At 42.0% G+C, this 19022-nt stretch overlaps 1 long non-coding RNA gene and 1 other non-coding gene across 3 annotated transcripts; both read right to left on the reverse strand.

The window, feature by feature from the left end:
• Positions 1–6083: 6083 nt before the first annotated feature.
• On the reverse strand, positions 6084–6156 carry trnat-ugu (transfer RNA threonine (anticodon UGU)). Its single transcript has one exon. It is a non-coding gene; the product is annotated as a tRNA-Thr (tRNA).
• Positions 6157–13237: 7081 nt separating this feature from the next.
• LOC125984734 (uncharacterized) lies at positions 13238–15873 on the reverse strand. Of its 2 annotated transcripts, none has more exons than XR_011085661.1 (3): positions 15766–15873; positions 14845–15153; positions 13238–13769 (listed from the first exon to the last, which is right to left on the reverse strand). It is a non-coding gene; the product is annotated as an uncharacterized lncRNA (long non-coding RNA). The 2 variants fall into 2 exon arrangements; XR_011085660.1 differs by having other exon boundaries at positions 15743–15867.
• Between the last annotated feature and the right edge of the window lie 3149 nt (positions 15874–19022).

Below are 19022 nucleotides of genomic sequence, written 5' to 3' on the forward strand. Positions count from 1 at the left end.
CTATTAAACTCTCTGGGACATCTAAATTAGCCCACTGCAATGTACAATTAATAAATTTAACACGACTTGTTTTTGAAAATGGAATAATTTTAGTGGGCTCTTTACATCAATGGCACGCATGCATGCAGCACCCCATTTTCATTCTTTCCCACTGTCAATACCTAAATAAATAAATAAATAAATAAATAAATAAATAAATAAATAAATAAATAAATAAACACGCCACCTAGTAACGTTACAAGCACTAACGTTAATATCACGTTAACGTTAGCCATCAAGGTTAATTGCAAGCAAGCTCGGTAACAGTTGAATACAGTTTGCGAAATGCAAGAGGAAATATGCCAGGGTTCAACTATCTTAGTCAAATTTAATGAAAACACTACACAAGTTGGATCATAGTCTTGAAAGTTGTATTAGAATTGTATTTACTTTCTTCCGATGCAATGCAGACAGCATGCAGTTCCATCTTGTTTAGAATTGGCGGGGGGGGGGGGGGGGGGGGGGTCCTTAATCCCCGTAATTGTCATCGGTTTATCAGATAGAGGTGTCAAACGGTAGGCATGAGAAAAAAAATATTAAAATGTAAAATTGTGATAAAGGATGACCAAAACTTGGCACCCAATAAATTGTTTTTGACTTATTATGATAACTAGATATCACACACAAAGAATCGTGTACTTCCTCGATGCAGATCAATCAAATTCACTTTAATCGCCTTCGGCCCGCCATCTATAAAGGTAACTTATTAGTTCTCCTTATACTTTCAACGGGCCGAGAGAACAGCTGAGTTTATTATTATTATTTCTTTTAACTTAATTTAACAGTGGCATAGCACGCAAACAGGAGACGGGCGGCGAGCAGAGCGTGGTTTAACGGGTGAATGGTCAGGGCAGGCGGGCTGGCAAGACAAGACGGGACAACAAACGAAACAAGTCAGCAACGGGAGTCAGATGGTAGAGCGCAGTAAACTTTCAGACAGGATCACGGAACAGACTGACAAGGGAGTGCTTCGCTGGCAGAGTTAAAATAGCCCAATAAACAAGGCAGCGACAGGTGTGCTGATTGGTGGAGCGGGGCAGCTAGCGTGTAACAGGCGGGGTTAAAGGAATGATTGGCAGATCGGCGTGACCGTGACGCTGACAAGAGTTCATTCATCGTCCGACATGTGCATGCGCCACAGGTTGGGAAAAATGTACACGGTCACACCCGTTGTGCTTGCATTTTGACTGACGAGTAACGACAATTCTGGAAAGATCCACGACGCGTAACGCATTTCATTCAGCCAACATCTCGTAGTCCGCCACATATAAATGGAAAAACACATTTTAGAGCGCTCGTTTTTTAAAATTGTTGCTTTCAGTGGGGCAAAGAAAAAAAATGAACCGGCATCATTATGAAATGACATGAAAATTATATAGCAAATTAACTTGTACAGGGTGGCTCGGTGGGGCAGTGGTTAGCACGTCCGTCTCACAGTTAGAATGGTGCCGGTTTGATTCCACATGCGACCTTCCCTGTGGGTTTTCTCTGGGCACTCCAAATTCCCCCCACATCCCAAAAACATGCTTGGTAGGCCAATTGAGCACTCCAAATTGCCCCGAGGTGTGAGTGCGGATGGTTGGTCGTCTCTGTGTGCCCTGCAATCGGCTGGTAACCGGTAATGACTGCTGGGATAGGCTCCAGCACGCCCGCGACCCACGTGGGCACAAGCGGTATAGAAAATGGATGGATGGATGAAATTGTACATTTATGGAGTCAATATTTAGTTATTACAAAACATACAATTTGTCAAAAATACACGTTTTGCGTTTGTCAAGTGGCATGATGGTACACGATGGTGTATAATTGGGTGTTGGATTTGACCCAGGCAACTTGGCTATCCTAAAATGTAATAATTCTAAATGTCACCAGGAGATGGTGCCAAAGCTTGACTGAGGGACCTAAGGGGGCCTAAGTAAGAGTTACTTTCACATTGGCTATCCGAAGACATGTAGTAATTCCAAATGTCACCAGGAGATGGGGCCAAAGTGTTGGAATTATTAGATGGTCGGCCTGACCAAAGGCCTCATTATTTACGAGTTGGGAGTCCCTTGCTTCAACAAAGCTCTCTGTTTAGCGCCAGAGAATTCCTTTAACTCCCTTCCTTTCTTATCACACTAGTTCTCTATTTAGTTCATAAGAACTTCTTTCCCTCTAAGTCAACTCTGTAGCTTTTATCTATGGATTGTTGTTTATTGAGACTGTTTGTCTTTAAGTGTTACAGAAAAGACATATCTGTTGAAGCAGTTGCATATAAGTTATCCCATATCTACTCGATATTAGTATTGTGTGAAATTTAACAAGAAAGTCTAGTTGCATTGTTCCACAGGAAAACGGCACTCAACACGCTTCGAGATATCTCATCAAGGACAAATCAGCTAACCAGCAGCCAACCGGCTGAAGAGGACAGGATAGACTGCAACCTAACTGCTGGAGTCACGAATCGGCCAAGGCCTCGCACCACATAACATTCCTTAGCTAATCAGCGTTGCTACAGCCACAATCTCCCCTCCCTTTAGTGTAGCAACGCCTCTGTAACCAGGGCAACCAAAACATTAAAAAGACCAGTACGCAAAGAAAGGACTCAGAATTGATGGAGATTGTAACTGAGCTTCCTTTCTCCGTTGTTCTCCTCGCGAGTAAACCAATCCTGGTTGTCTTCTCGTCTTTGTTATAGTTTGTAAAATAATGTCTGATGGTAATTAAACCTGACATTTTATTACTCAGAATTGATGGAGACTGTAACTGAGTTTCCTTTCTCCATTGTTCTCCTCACGAGCATCCAATCCTGGTTGTCTTCTCCTCTTTGTTATAGTGTGTAAAATAATGTCTGATGGTACTTAAACTTGACACAAAGATTGACATAGGGGTGACCTGTTTTGGGCTTGGTAAAGGTTACCTAGAAGTTAGTTCCTCAAAATTAACTTTTGTTGAACTGGTAAAGGGGGGTGACTGGTGGATCTAGTCAACCTCTATTACAGTTCCAAAATTTCACGAGAAGATGGTGCCAAAGTCTGATTTAGCAGACATAGTAAAATGATAGTTTAAGAGTTATTGAGTAAATAAGCATGTTCTGAGTGACACAGCAACGCACAATTTTGGATTATTTTATATTATTTTGTTTTGCTATAATATACTTCTAAACAGTTTGAGTATTTTAATCTGGTAACTAGGAGAACCCATAATCATAGTTATGGTCAGGGACGTGCTATGCCTCCCCTGCCATCATGAAAAGGGGAAAAACAAATTCAACAGTTCTTATTATAAAGTGATTTCCCTTTTAATTTCAATAAATTTGTATCATTTTGAACCAAAATCGTTGAATTGTTATAGTTATTTTAAAACAGAAGACGATTAGCTCGGAGGACCCAACGTCCTGTCGCCTCCTCTGAGGATTGCGTAATTACACTATGTTGACAGGCGATGCAGTTAGACTAAACTGCTCTCTTTCTTCATGTCGCTGTTTAAGTGTTCAAACACTGTAGCTATATTAATTAATTTCCGTAGTTAAGATCGTGTATATGATATCTTGTGTTTTTTGTCATCTGTCTGTAAAGTCGTGTTTCTTTAGATCAGGGGTCACCAACCTTTCTTAAACCGAGAGCTACTTCCTGGGTACTGATTAAGGCAAAGGGCTACCAGTTTGACACACATTTCTGAAATAGCCAATTTGCTCAATTTGGCTTTCACTATGTGTTATTATTGTCATTTCCAGTTCACATGTAAGTGTGATTTTAACAAGAGCAAAAATACAGTCAAACCTTGGTTTTTGACCACAATCCGTTCTAGAAGGCGGTTCGAGAAGGGAATCGGTTGAATTCCGAATCTATTTTTCCAATTACAAATAATAGAAAATTGTTTTAATCCGTTTCAAAACAAAAAACCCCGCCTTTTTTAAGCATTTTTTCATTTGCGCATATTTGTCCGATAGCGCAACTGCAGCGGACCGCCGAACGCGAAACCGTAGCGCGTCGCCCACCGCGCAACTGCACCGCGCTGGTCGCATTATTGTGACAGAGCCGTCGCTGTAATTTAGAAAATATTTTTAAAGTCCTGATGTACTTTCCAAAATTTAAGTGGACCTTAGTGCGCAGAGAGCTTAATTGTGTCCGATCGCGCAACTGCAGCGCACCGCCGAACGCACAACCGTAGCGCGTCGCCGGCTGCACAACTGCATCGCGCTGGTCGCATTATTGTGACAGAGCCATCGCTAAAATGTAGAAAATATTTTTAAAGCCCTGATGTACTTTCCAAAATTTAAGTGGACCTCAGTGCGCAGGGAGCTTAATTTGGTCCGATCGCGCAACCGCAGCGTTACCAAAGTAACGAAAATACAATAACAACGGAGTCAGTCGGCATCCGGGCTGCGCGGTCGGGTTGTCTTGGGTCCTCCTGGCTCATCTCGCGAGGTTCGACCTCCAAATTTTGTTCGACAACCGAAGCAAAACAATCCCGAATTGTTTGTTCGAATTCCGATTTGTTCGAGAACCAGGACGTTCGAAAACCGAGGTTTGACTGTAAAATAAATAGATGCAGCTCACTGACAAGTGCCGCTATTTAAGTTAATTTTAGAACAGTCCTGCGGGCGACTCATGCGGTCCTCACGGGCGTCCTCGTGCCCGCGGGCACCGTGTTGGTGACCCCAGCCGTGGAGGCTATTCTGTGTGTTTTTGAGTGTTCTTTGGTATTGAGGGGAGCTGGTTGGCCGCTTTTACTTTTTTCCTTTTTCTTGTTGCTTCGCTTGGATGGCTTTTAACTTTCACACTTAAAGGCTTTTTTGTGGCGCCGTTGTGTGGCAGCCTTATAGGAGCCTATTGAGTTGTTTTCATGTCATGTGTGTGTCTTTTATATATTTTTTTATATGGTATGAATACTGCTGGGGCCTGAATTTCCCCACCCTCGGGATCAATAAAGTTTCAATCAATCAATCAACCATTCAATCAATCAATCAATCAATCAATCAATCAATCAATCAATCAATAACCTATATACCAAATAACTGACATTGTCACGTCCCTGCGTCACCAGACTCCCAGCCAAGCCCCAATCAAGGAATTGCCAGCACCTGCTACAGCTTGTTAGGTCCACTACTTAACCTCTATGCATTCTGCCAGTGGTTGTCAGTTCGTCTCCTTACCCTGCCCATGACACCACTGCCTTTTTGTCCCCTGAACGATCTCCGTAAACTGACCGACCACGCCTGATCGCCGCCTGCCCTGACTACTTGCTCGTCCTTTGACCACGCTCCTGATCGCCGCCTATCTCGACAACCTGCCTGCCTCCGACTACGACTACGCGCTGTGCTCTGCTGCTCAGCCACGCCAGACCGCAAGTCCAGCGTTCCACTTCCCCTTTCCCCCTTTTCAGTAAAGGATCGTGCGCACTTGGTTGTCCTGTCTCTGTTCCGTGACAAACATAAATACCAAGTTTATCGCACCATCCGTGTCACTCCAAATTATTAAATTCATTGAAATCTTCATCCTCTGTGTCACGTGCGTTCGCGTCGCACCGGAAGTGACGTCATGCAGCCTGATAACTGGCCCAAAAACCAACCTTCTGAGGATACAGCCTGTGAATTTGATCACACCCCTTTTTTGCAGGATCAGTTCTCTTGCTAGCAATGAGGCTTCAACACATACCACTAATCAAAAATTCAAACACACTACTATCAAGCAAGGTTAGCAGATGTAGCTGTTTGTCAGACCCTAATGGGAATTTAACTCACACCCTCTGATTTACAATTCTAGTGCTCTTATCACTAAGCGACGCGGCCTTGCTTGGCAAAACTGTGTCAACCTTTTAGAAGATGAACCAAAAGAAACTCTTGAAAATGTAGTCTAACCAGGACTCTAGGCCAGTGATTTTAAACCAGTGTGCACACATTTGTGTGCCATGAGAAACTATAAAATTTCCCTTCACATCCCCAAAGACAACAACAACTCATCACACAACTGCTGGTCACCAGGACCATGGACAAGATATGTGGAAATACACCCTCAACTCTTTCAAATCCAGCTTGCGCAGCAAATGCTTAGTATACAATCAGGCCTCAGTGAGAATTGAACTCACGACCCCTGGTTTACAAGACCAGTGCTCTAACCACTGAGCTACAAGGCCTGTTCTACTGTGGTTAATAATGAACTATAAACTATTCAACTACAATATTGCAAAGTGGAAATCAGGATGTCACCACGTCTATCTCCCATGCTACTATTCTGCGAGCAAGCAAGGCTAAATAGCTTGGCCAAGTTTGAGAACCAGTTAGCGTGCTCGAACCTCTGGTTGAAGCTGGTGGTTGAAACTGGTGGTTGAAGAAACTGCAGCTCAACCTCCTTGAAGACACTACCAGGACAATCGAGGGCACCTCCGACATCCATTTTTTTCATTGATTTTCATATTATGTATTACTTGTGCCCTCTCTGCATCCATTACAACCTGGTGATCCTGAAAGGGGGATCCTTCCATCTGTGGTCCCTTCTCAAGGTTTCTCATTTTCCCCTGGCAGGGTTTTTTTGAGTTTTTCCTTGCCCTTTTTGGAGCTTAAGATCAGGGGATGCTTTGAGAATAATTGTCAATTGTTGGCTATGTGAAGCCCTTTGAGACTGTTTGTGATTTAGGGCTATACAAATAAACTTGACTTAACTTGACTTGAAGCGCTGGTCTTTATGTACAAGTCTGAATGTGACAACAGCCAGGAACAGCCATGATTAATGAGGAACAGGACAAGGTGTGTCCTTTCATCAAAAAAGAGGAGGCGGAGCCAGAGCAACTTTGATAAAAGATGAGGGGAAAGAGAAGGAAGAAGAGGATATCTACAGTATGCCCTACACTTGTCTCTCATTGAAAAGTATAGATGAGGGTCAACATGAGGTGAGCAAAGGGGCGGAGCCTGTAAGAAACAGCTCTCGTCAATACACGACAACAGAAGATAATCGAGCCCACTGTGGAGGATTGCAAGCAAACGACCTCTTAGCTCCAATATCAGATTGTGATGACATGCTGTCACATGCTTCTGATGCTGCAGATGATGAGTCAGAAGTTGATATTTTATAACAAACACTGGAAATGTTCTCAGTGTTGGATATCTTTTTCCAGATCACTTTGTGGCCGAAGATTCTCTCAGAAGGTAAACTTAATAATACATGCAAGAACACACACAGGTGAAAAATATTTTTCCTGCTCAGTTTGTGGCAAAAGATTCTCTCAGAACAGTCACCTAAAAATAATCACAAGAACCTACACAGTTGAGAAACCTTTTTCCTGCGTAGTTCCTGGCCAAATATTCTCTCAGAAGGGTGACTTAAAAACACACACTAATACCCACACCCAGGAGAAACCTTTTTCCTGCTCAGTTTGTGGCCAAAGATTCTCTCAGACGGGACACTTAAAAACACATGGAAGAACACACACAGGTGAAAAAAAATGTTCCTGCTCAGCTTGTGGCCAAAGATTCTCAGAGAAAGGAAGCTTAAAGAGACACACAAGAACCCACACTGGTGAGAACCCTTTTTCCTGAAATATAAAGATGCGCTTATCTTAGCAAAAACTCGTTATTTTTCGCAAGTCATTAATCCCAATAAAAACAATCCTAAATACCTATTTGATACAGTGGCAAAGCTAATGTTAGGGTTTTCCAGGTTATCTTTATCATAGGATTATGTTGGAATGTAGACTATAATGATTAACCAATCTTGTCTTGCTCTCCCAACACATTAAAATAAAGTGGTTGCATTCTCTGCTTGATTGACCAGCTGCAGAGGAAGCAATCAAAGTTGTTCTTTTTCCCACAATATCGTAAAACACCCCCTGCTCTGATCTTACCAGAGGCCGGGGGTTCACCAAACCTGTCAACTCTCAACCCCCACTCTGTTTCTCTTAATAAATATCCTCTTGCAGGAAGGAGAGTCCAGACCTCCATTCGATCATCGCTGCACACACAGCGACGAATGGACTCTCCACCTGCAGGTGTCTAAAAGGACTTACTTGTCTCCCGTGTGGTTCTTGCAAAATAAGTTGGAGTGAGCAAATCTCTAACAGCTAACACTACGCCAGCCGACCTCCGATATCCTTCCACTCAGCTGACGAGTTCATGAAATTTTTCGCTTGAAAGATTGAATCCATTAGGGATGAGATCAAGATGACCGTTTCAATCACTCAGTCGAGACCGCCGATTACTGGCGCTGACGATCATGCAATAACCCTCTAGAATTTTAAAAGTGTGTCCCCTGAAAGGCTTACACAATTGGTTAGCGCGGCTAAACAAACAACATGTTTACTCGACCCTTTGTCAGGCAGGGAACAAGGCGGAGGACTCGGATGCAGAGTCTTTCTTTTCACGGATTTATTCCAACAAAAAGATGACCAAAAAGACAACTCAAAGCGCCTCTTGTGAGGGAAACACTCGGCAAAAAGTCCAAACCAAAAGCGTCGCACTCGGGTGAGACAAAAAGGTCTATGGGGAACAAGGCACTAATAAAAGGCGTCGTTCTGTGGCGAGACAGAAAGGAGGAATCTTACTAGGAATTCGGACGGCAAGGAATCGCTGGTGGTCGGGACGAGGCAAGACACACTGGCACACGACAAGGGGAAGACACGGACTAAATACACACAAAAGGGCTGGGACACAGGTGCTGACAATTAGTGTCAACCACACAGGTGCACACAATCGGGATCAGGGAATACAAGACAACAGAAACAGAGGAAGGAACCACGAACTGAAACGGGATGACAAAATAAAACAGGAAGTGAAGTTACGACACAGACAAGACAGAAATCCGGAAAATAAACGTGACCGCATTCCGTCTGTATTAAATATGATTAATCTGTCTGTCTCCTCTGGGATAGTGCCAACAGCCTTTAAAACCGCTATCATTAAACCGTTACTTAAGCGACCCGGACTGTCTCAGTAATTATAGGCCAGTTTCAAACCTCCCATTCATAGCAAAACATCTTGAAAAAGTAGTAGCGCAGCAGCTTATTGAGTACATGGTCGCCAATAATCAATATGAATCTTTTCAGTCTGGTTTTAGAGCTAATCATTCCACTGAGACAGCACTTGCTAAAGTGACTAATGATCTCCTCATAGCTATGGATTCAAACACTTCATCGGTATTATTATTAATTGATCTTAGTGCTGCCTTCGACACTGTAGACTTTGATATTTTATTAGAGCGTCTTAAAAGTTGTGTTGGTATGTCAGGGTCAGCACTTGGCTGGTTCTATTCCCATCTATCAGACCAGACGCACCGAGTGGTCCATGGCAATACGTCCTCTGAGTTCTATAAGGTTACGTGTGGTGTCCCACAGGGATCGGTTCAAGGACCAATTCTATTTAATATTTATATGATTCCGCTTGGGGACATAATACGTAAATATAATATTAGTTTTCAATGTTACGTGGATGACACCCAATTATATATGCCGTTATCGATGACAGATCCGCGGGACTGTTGTAATCTTGAGGCGTGCCTTGCGGAGATCAAACAATGGATGTCTCTCAACTTCCTTCGTCTTAACCCAGATGAAACTGAGATGTTGATAATTGGTCCAACTCGTTATCAACACTTATTTAAGGAAACCACTATAACTATAGATAACCGTACTATCACTCAGAGTGATACTGTAACTAATCTCGGGGTAATATTTGACCAAACGCTCTCCTTTCAAAAACACATTAAGAATATAACCACAATTGCGTTTTTCCACCTTCGGAATATTGCTAAGATTCGTCCGATCCTCTCGACCGGTGATGCAGAGACTATTATACATGCGTTCATAACGTCGCGCCTGGACTACTGTAATGCATTATTCTCTGGTCTTCCTAAGTCCAGCATCAAAAGTCTACAGTTAGTACAAAATGCTGTTGCAAGGCTGCTCTCACGGACAAGAAAATTTGATCACATTACCCCAATATTAGCCAACTTACTTTGGCTCCCGGTCCATTTAAGATTTGACTTCAAGGTTCTCCTATTAACCTATAAATCATTGCATGGCTTAGCGCCTTCATATCTCTGTCAACCTAGTTGTTCCTTATGTTCCGTCTCGTAACCTTCGTTCACAAAACGCTAGTCTTATAGTGACACCGAGGGCCAAGAAAATGTCTGCAGGGTCTAGAGCATTTTCTATTCGAGCTCCAGAGCTTTGGAATGCCCTACAAATGGATATTAGAACTGCCACCTCTCTAGAAACATTTAAGACACGTTTAAAGACACATTTCTATGAGATGGCCTTTAATTAACCTGTAGTGGCCGATTCGGCAGGAGTTTGTTTTCGCTCCCTCTACCCATCCCCCGTCCCCCCCACCCCTCCCCGGCTGGGAGGTGGTTAGGTGGCACCCAAGCTGACAGCGGCTATCTGGATTCTCGTTGACCAATTCAGGATGAGGGAACTGCAGCTTACCTTCCTCGAACACACTACCAGGACAATCGAGGGCACCTCTGGTAGCTCTTCGCTTTGACTTGGACATCCACTTTTTTATTTATTTTCATATTACGTATTTTATGTGCCCTCTCTGTATCCATTGCAGCCTGGTGATCCTGAAAGGGGGATCCTTCCATCTGTGGTCCCTTCTCAAGGTTTCTTATTTTTCCCCTGGTAGGGTTTTTTTTTTTAGGTTCTCCTTGCCCTTTTGGGAGCTTAAGATCAGGGGATGCTTTGAGAATAAGTGTCAATTGTTTGTCTATGTGAAGCCCTTTGAGACTGCTTGTGATTTAGGGCTATACAAATAAACTTGACTTGACTTGACCTGCTCAGTTTGTGGCCAAAGATTCTTTCAGAAGGTAAAAACACATGCAAGAACACACACAGGTGAAAACCCTTTTTCTTACTCAGTTTGTGGCCAAAGTTTCTCAGAGAAGGGACATTTAAAAAGACACACAAGAACCCTCACTGGTGAGAAAAGCCTTTTTCCTGCTCAGTTTGTAGTCAAAGATTCTCAGAGAAGGGACAGTTCAAAACACATACAAGAACACACACAGGTGAGAAACCTTTTTCCTGTTTAGTTTGTGGCCAAATATTCTCTCAGAAAGTAAACTTAAAATCACGTGCAAGAACACACACAGGTGAAAACCCTGTCTCCTACTCATTTTGTGGCCAAAGATTCTCTCTGAAGAGAAACTTCAAAATCCACTATTTGTCAGATCCCACAAGCGGTGACCTTATATGCAAGGCCTTTTTTTTTTTTTTTTTTGGTTTGGCGCCACTGTGAGTGGCAGCCTCCCAGCAGTGTTCCCTCTTTTCTAATATTTCCTTTTTATCTCCTTTTTCTTTCTTTCTATTTGTCCATTCGGCAATGCTGGCGCCTTCTACTGCACCTCGGCGTGTGCAGATTGTTTCGGATCGGATATTTTTTTTCCCTGGGAGCTGGGATGGCTGCGCACATCGGTCGGGACCGGCGTGACTCTACGATGGCCATCCTGCTCATCCGGCTCATGCTGACCGGGTCTCTCGCCTTGGCCTTGCAGCGGCGACCCGTGTGGGAGGTCCGCTCCCTCGTGCTCGTAGGAACCAACGACTTTCGCCGTACCAGCCCCATGGTGACCATCTGCACATGCCCCGACTGGGTGCCCAGGACGCTGCTCACACGTTTTCTTGTTTTGTGATGTTTTACGTATTTACGACCACGGTCCATTGGGCGACGTTGAACTTGACTGCCCTTACACCTGTTTATGGACCCTATTAGGCTATTTTGTGTGTTTTGAGGTGTTCTTTGGAATTGAGGGGGTCTGGTTTGCCGCTGTTACTTTTCTCCTTTGGCTTGTTGCTTTGCTTTGATGGCTTTTAACTTTCGTGCTTACTGGCTGTCTTTGTGGCACCGTTGTGTGGCAACCTTATAGGAGCCTATTGAGTTGCGCTCATGTCATCTGAGTCTTTTATATACCCGCTCTGTGGTATGAATACTGCTGGGGCCTGAATTTCCCCACCCCCAGGGATCTATAAAGTTTCAATCAATCAATCAATCAATCAATCAATCAATCAATCAATCAATCAATCAATCAATCATCTGAGTTAGCCCACAATAGCTCCTACAAGATCTCTCCCGGGTCTCTTAGCTTGCTCATATCTTTGTTTGTTAGCCTTGGAAACTCCTCTATCTTGTTTAGCAGTGTGTGTCCTCAGTTGTGTCCGAGGAACGGTGACACTCTTCAAACCGTTCCCAAATCATCTTTACGCCTCCAGCAGGTAGTGCATGAACCTTTTTTGTCTGCTCTGCAGATCTTGGACCAAGCCACCTTGTTAGAAGGTCTAACTCCTCTCTTTCTGAAAAATTTAAGTCTTTAGTCACGCCTATAAATGATGCTTTCCATGCCAAATAGGTTTGCGGTTTGTCGTCAAATTGCAGTAAACCAGCGCTGACGAGTTACCGTATTTTCACGATTAAAACGTGCACCGTAATTAAAGGCCCAGTCTCAGTTATGTGTGCCATGACTGTGTTTAACACACATAGGGCACACCGCATCATAGGGCATGGGTTTTATACATACAATCCACGCCCACACTTGCCCCTTTAACGTTCTCATGGCGCTCTCAACTACGTCCGCCTTACAACAACACACACACACGTACGCAAACGTACATACCCACGCACACACACACACACACACACACACACACACACACACACACACACACACACACACACACACACACACACACACACATGCACGCACACACATCCTTGTTAACCTCCCTCTGCAGGACCCAACTTAATTTACCGAGTTCTGGGGTCCACCCTTTCTAGTGGTCCAAGAACTATGAAAAAAATCAGGCAACTCCCAAAAAAAATCTTGTTACTAAAAATCACTTTCAATAAACACAATTTGAAACTTTTTTTTTCATGTCAGTTTTTCAGTCATATCTGGGGCCTGTTTCTAACATTCCGGCTTTGCGGGGTCCACCTTTACACACATGAGATTTTTAGTCAGTTATGGGGATCGCTTTTAATATTTCAACCTTAAGAGGTCTACCTATACACACATTATTTTTTTAGCCAGTTATGGAGCTTGCTGTTAAGATTTAAGACTTGTTAGGTCTGCCTTTATAAAGAGGATCTATCAAGTTCAACCCCAACCCTAATCTAACCCAAACATGCATTTGTGTGGACTTAATCATTTGAGAAAACCTAAAAATTTTGTTAGTTTTATTAATACTTTCATCTGGCTAAATATACTAGATATACATTGAAATGTGCATTCTAAAATACATTCTGAAGTCTTTATTCAGATTCTGGTCCATTTTCCTTGGTCACAGTCTTAATATTCTTCAATTTGTTCAGTCATATTGGTACATTTTAAAATATTTAAATTCTGCATTTTAGCTAACTATAAAGTACACAGGATTTACAAGTAATAATTGTCGAGTCAAAATTTTAAATGGACACATTACAAATGTAGCCAATGAATAAAGGAACTTATTTAATCTAACATTTACGAACAGGAGAAGTGGAGCATAAAAAAAATCACAAACAAATAGTGAACAAATGGTGAAACAGGACCAGCCATGTGTTTCTATCTCTGTTAAGGGAAGCTGTTTCACTCATATTTTCTCCTCATGGTGGTTATTCTCTTTTTGACAAAGTACTTAACAGCTCGGTGCTTGTGGTTCTGCAGCAATGCATCTCTCGCAGTCAAGCTTACCAGGAACCTGATTTGTCAATATATACTTCCTTGAATGTTTATTTACTGCAGCACATTCCTCTGGGGTCCAGCTTCTTTTCACAACTTTTCCGTTACCTAAGGGCATAGGAAGAGCACTTTTTAGTTTACAACTTAATTAGAACAAAATTGCATAAAGAATACATTCACTTTATGTACAATTATCCGACAATATAATTCAAATGAGATATTTTATAACGTCAACTATCTTTGTCAACAGTGATGAGCCTACAATAGACATAAGTAAATCAGTTAATATCTGAGATATTAATCCGGTCATTTAAGTTGCTAGGTGGTCTTCAGTGTCAGCTGTTTTGATATTAACAAAATTAAAAATAGATGCACAAAAGGGTAACATTAGAATGCCCCCAGTTTTGGTGGTGGGGGAAAGAGGTCTCTCATTTTCTTGATTACTTTTAAGCAGTTTTGCATTTGACCAGAATGTCACTGCTGGTAGATGAAGCAATTCCTGGACCCTACAGAGGTTGCACAGGCAGTCAAACTCCACCATGGCAGCACATTGGGATGCACCATTTCTCTGACAAAACCATTAAGAACAGATACAAGTTGTTGCAAAATCAGGGAAAATAAAAAATAAAAATCAGAGAAAAACTTTTTTCAGACAGTGTTTTACATGTATGGGGAATTTGCTTTGATAACGTGCTACACATGGACAAACAAAGATGATAAAAGTAAATTTGGAAATATATAATGTGTAAAAAATTAAATGCAAGCTGTATAAGAATGGTATCTGCCTTGGTGTGACAATGTGTGAATTTGCATATTCACTAATAGGTTAATCTAGAGCAATTTTTCTTTCTCTCTTTTGAGGTAAATGTGTCATGTATACATTACCTCTATTTAAAAATAGATGTAAACAAACATCTCACATATAATCAAGGTTAGCAATGACCTGTAACTCACATGAGAAAGGATGGGTCAATTTTCATTTTATGACAAAATTCAAAAGTTTAGACCTTACATGTCTAAGAAAAAAAGTCAAGTGGTGTTTAATATATCTTGCTTGGGTCATCTAAATCTTAGTAAGCAGCATATGTGAGGATAATTAGATACTGATACAGTAGTAACAATTGGGCAATTTAAAAGCAACTGTGATAAAGTTATATATTGAAAAGGATTACTCTAAACTCACCTCCCTTTTTGGCAGACTTTTCATTACTTGGGCCACGAGATGCGGAGGTACAAGAGGTCACTTCTATCACTTCTGGGATCAGCCCATCTGAAATGATGATTTTTAAGTACAGAAAAAAAACACAGTATAGCAATATTCTAAAACAAAAATTAACTGCACCTGTATAAGAATGCTTGGTCAAATTTAATATACTCTTGTTTTGAGCAGATTGATTTGCAGAGGTACAGAGCAGTCCTTTTGGGAATCATTGTCAGTATCATCACTGTCTGAGTAGTCCACTTTGAGAAACTCCTTTGATAATTGATAGCTCTATGGAGGGAATTAAAAGAAATGTGTTGTTAGTTTCTGCAAGCTACTCTTATATGCTGTATTAATATAAAGACTAGAATTTCTTTGCTCAAAATAATTAAAATTTCTGTCCAATATCTTAACTGGTAGACGACCGGTGCTGTACACATCCTCTGAAATATGCCAAAACCTTATATCACAGGAAATTTTACATATAAAACATGGAAAAGGCTCCAAAATTTACAACAAAGAAGCCACAAGAAACCATATTTCAGAAATCTGTTATGTGTGTGTGAATGATTGGCTTGGTTGGAATAACCATGACAACCTTAGATCCATACGGAGGGCCCCACAAGTAGCCATCAGAAATCTGTTATGTGTGTGTGAATGATTGGCTTGGTTGGACACCCATGGGCGCATGTTTCAACAATCCATCTATAGGTGTGTGTGCCACTGGTTCGTTTGGGCTCTATGAGGAGAACCACTAAAACCGTGTGATCCAATGGTTGGCTGAATGCTGTTTAAGGTACCTTCTGACTAAAGAACAGCTTTCCAACTAAAAGCTGTAAACTAAGAGAACAAGAAAAGGTCTACAAAGTTTATTTCTTACAACAAAGTCGCACTGAATGTTACCCGTTGGCTGGCATCTTGTTTGATGTTATCATCAGGGTCAGAGTCCTGCCAAGTTCTGGCTGGTTCAGGCAGCGCACCATCAACAGGAGCCTGAGAGCCTGTCACCTGGAATTAAAACCACAAATAACTTACCAACATCATACAGACACCACAAATGACAGACTCAAGACCTGTATAGTTAAATCATGTGAAGTTAGTCCCCGAAACCAAACAAGCTTTTCTAACTAAAGTGTTCCAGTCAGTTCTGGATGTCTAATCAGGTCCTATAACAGCATCTTTATGGATGTAGTGGAGCATCCTTCAGCATGACACTTTAGCCGTTTAGCTGTTGAGGATGTGTGGAACTATAGCTGTAATATAATCAGCCTCCATAATGTCCATAACCAAAATATGATCTAAAAACATGAGACAACCTTCGATCCATACGGAGGGCCCCACAAGTAGCCATCAGAAATCTGTTATTATGTGAGTGTGAATGATTGGCTTGGTTGGAATAACCAAGACAACTTTAGATCCATACGGAGGGCCCCACAAGTAGCCATCACAAATCTGTTATGTGTGTGTGAATGATTGGCTTGGTTGGACACCCATGGGCGCATGTTTCAACAATCCATCTATAGGTGTGTGTGCCACTGGTTCGTTTGGGCTCTATGAGGAGAACCACTAAAACCGTGTGATCCAATGGTTGGCTGAATGCTGTTTAAGGTACCTTCTGACTAAAGAACAGCTTTCCAACTAAAAGCTGTAAACTAAGAGAACAAGAAAAGGTCTACAAAGTTTATTTCTTACAACAAAGTCTAACTGAATGTTACCTGTTGGCTGGCATCTTGTTTGATGTTATCATCAGGGTCAGAGTCCTGCCAAGTTCTGGCTGATTCAGGCAGCGCACCATCAACAGGAGCCTGAGAGCCTGTCACCTGGAATTAAAACCACAAATAACTTACCAACATCATACAGACACCACAAATGACAGACTCAAGACCTGTATAGTTAAATCATGTGAAGTTAGTCCCCAAAACCAAACAAGCTTTTCTAACTAAAGTGTTCCAGTCAGTTCTGGATGTCTAATCAGGTCCTATAACAGCATCTTTATGGATGTAGTGGAGCATCCTTGAGCATGACACTTTAGCCGTTTAACTGTTGAGGATGTGTGGAACTATAGCTGTAATATAATCAGCCTCCATAATGTCCATAACCAAAATATGATCTAAAAACATGAGACAACCTTCGATCCATACGGAGGGCCCCACAAGTAGCTATCAGAAATCTCTTATTATGTGTGTGTGAATGATTGGCTTGGTTGGAATAACCAAGACAACTTTAGATCCATACGGAGGGCCCCACAAGTAGCCATCAGAAATCTGTTATTATGTGTGTGTGAATGATTGGCTTGGTTGGAATAACCAAGACAACTTTCGATCCATGCGGAGGGCCCCACAAGTAGCCATCAGAAATCTTTTATGTGTGTGTGAATGATTGGCTTGGTTGGACACCCATGGGCGCATGTTTCAAATATCCATCTATAGGTGTGTGTGCCACTGGCTCGTTTGGGCTCTATGAGGAGAACCACTAAAACCGTGTGATCCAATGGTTGGCTGAATGCTGTTTAAGGTACCTTCTGACTAAAGAACAGCTTTCCAACTAAAAGCTGTAAACTAAGAGAACAAGAAAAGGTCTACAAAGTTTATTTCTTACAACAAAGTCTAACTGAATGTTACCTGTTGGCTGGCATCTTGTTTGATGTTATTATCAGGGTCAGAGTCCTGCCAAGTTCTGGCTGGTTCAGGCAGCGCACCATCAACGGGAGCCTGAGAGCCTGTCACCTGGAATTAAAACCACAAATAACTTACCAACATCATACAGACACCACAAATGACAGACTCAAGACCTGTATAGTTAAATCATGTGAAGTTAGTCCCCGAAACCAAACAAGCTTTTCTAACTAAAGTGTTACAGTCAGTTCTGGATGTCTAATCAGGTCCTATAACAGCATCTTTATGGATGTAGTGGAGCATCCTTGAGCATGACACTTTAGCCGTTTAACTGTTGAGGATGTGTGGAACTATAGCTGTAATATAATCAGCCTCCATAATGTCCATAACCAAAATATGATCTAAAAACATGAGACAACCTTCGATCAATACGGAGGGCCCCACAAGTAGCTTTCAGAAATCTGTTATTATGTGTGTGTGAATGATTGGCTTGGTTGGAATAACCAAGACAACTTTCGATCCATACGGAGGGCCCCACAAGTAGCCATGAGAAATCTGTTATTATGTGTGTGTGAATGATTGGCTTGGTTGGAATAACCAAGACAACTTTCGATCCATACGGAGGGCCCCACAAGTAGCCATCAGAAATCTGTTATGTGTGTGTGAATGATTGGCTTGGTTGGACACCCATGGGCGCATGTTTCAAATATCCATGTATAGGTGTGTGTGCCACTGGTTCGTTTGGGCTCTATGAGGAGAACCACTAAAACCGTGTGATTCAATGGTTGGCTGAATGCTGTTTAAGGTACCTTCTGACTAAAGAACAGCTTTCCAACTAAAAGCTGTAAACTAAGAGAACAAGAAAAGGTCTACAAAGTTTATTTCTTACAACAAAGTCTAACTGAATGTTACCTGTTGGCTGGCATCTTGTTTGATGTTATCATCAGGGTCAGAGTCCTGCCAAGTTCTGGCTGGTTCAGGCAGCGCACCGTCAACAGGAGCCTGAGAGCCTGTCACCTTGAATTAAAACCACAAATAACTTACCAACATCATACAGACACCACAAATGACAGACTCAAGACCTGTATAGTTAAATCATGTGAAGTTAGTCCCCAAAACCAAACAAGCTTTTCTAACTAAAGTGTTCCAGTCAGCCCTGATGTCTAATCAGGTCCTATAACAGCATCTTTATGGATGTAGTGGAGCATCCTTCAGCATGACACTTTAGCCGTTTTGCTGTTGAGGATGTGTGGAACTATAGCTGTAATATAATCAGCCTCCATAATGTCCATAACCAAAATATGATCTAAAAACATGAGACAACCTTCGGTCAATACGGAGGGCCCCACAAGTAGCTGTCAGAAATCTGTTATTATGTGTGTGTGAATGATTGGCTTGGTTGGAACAACCAAGACAACTTTCGATCCATACGGAGGGCCCCACAAGTAGCCATGAGAAATCTGTTATTATGTGTGTGTGAATGATTGGCTTGGTTGGAATAACCAAGACAACTTTCGATCCATACGGAGGGCCCCACAAGTAGCC

Source organism: Syngnathus scovelli, chromosome 17 (genome assembly GCF_024217435.2).
Source record: "Syngnathus scovelli strain Florida chromosome 17, RoL_Ssco_1.2, whole genome shotgun sequence".
In the NCBI taxonomy this organism is placed as follows: domain Eukaryota; kingdom Metazoa; phylum Chordata; class Actinopteri; order Syngnathiformes; family Syngnathidae; genus Syngnathus; species Syngnathus scovelli.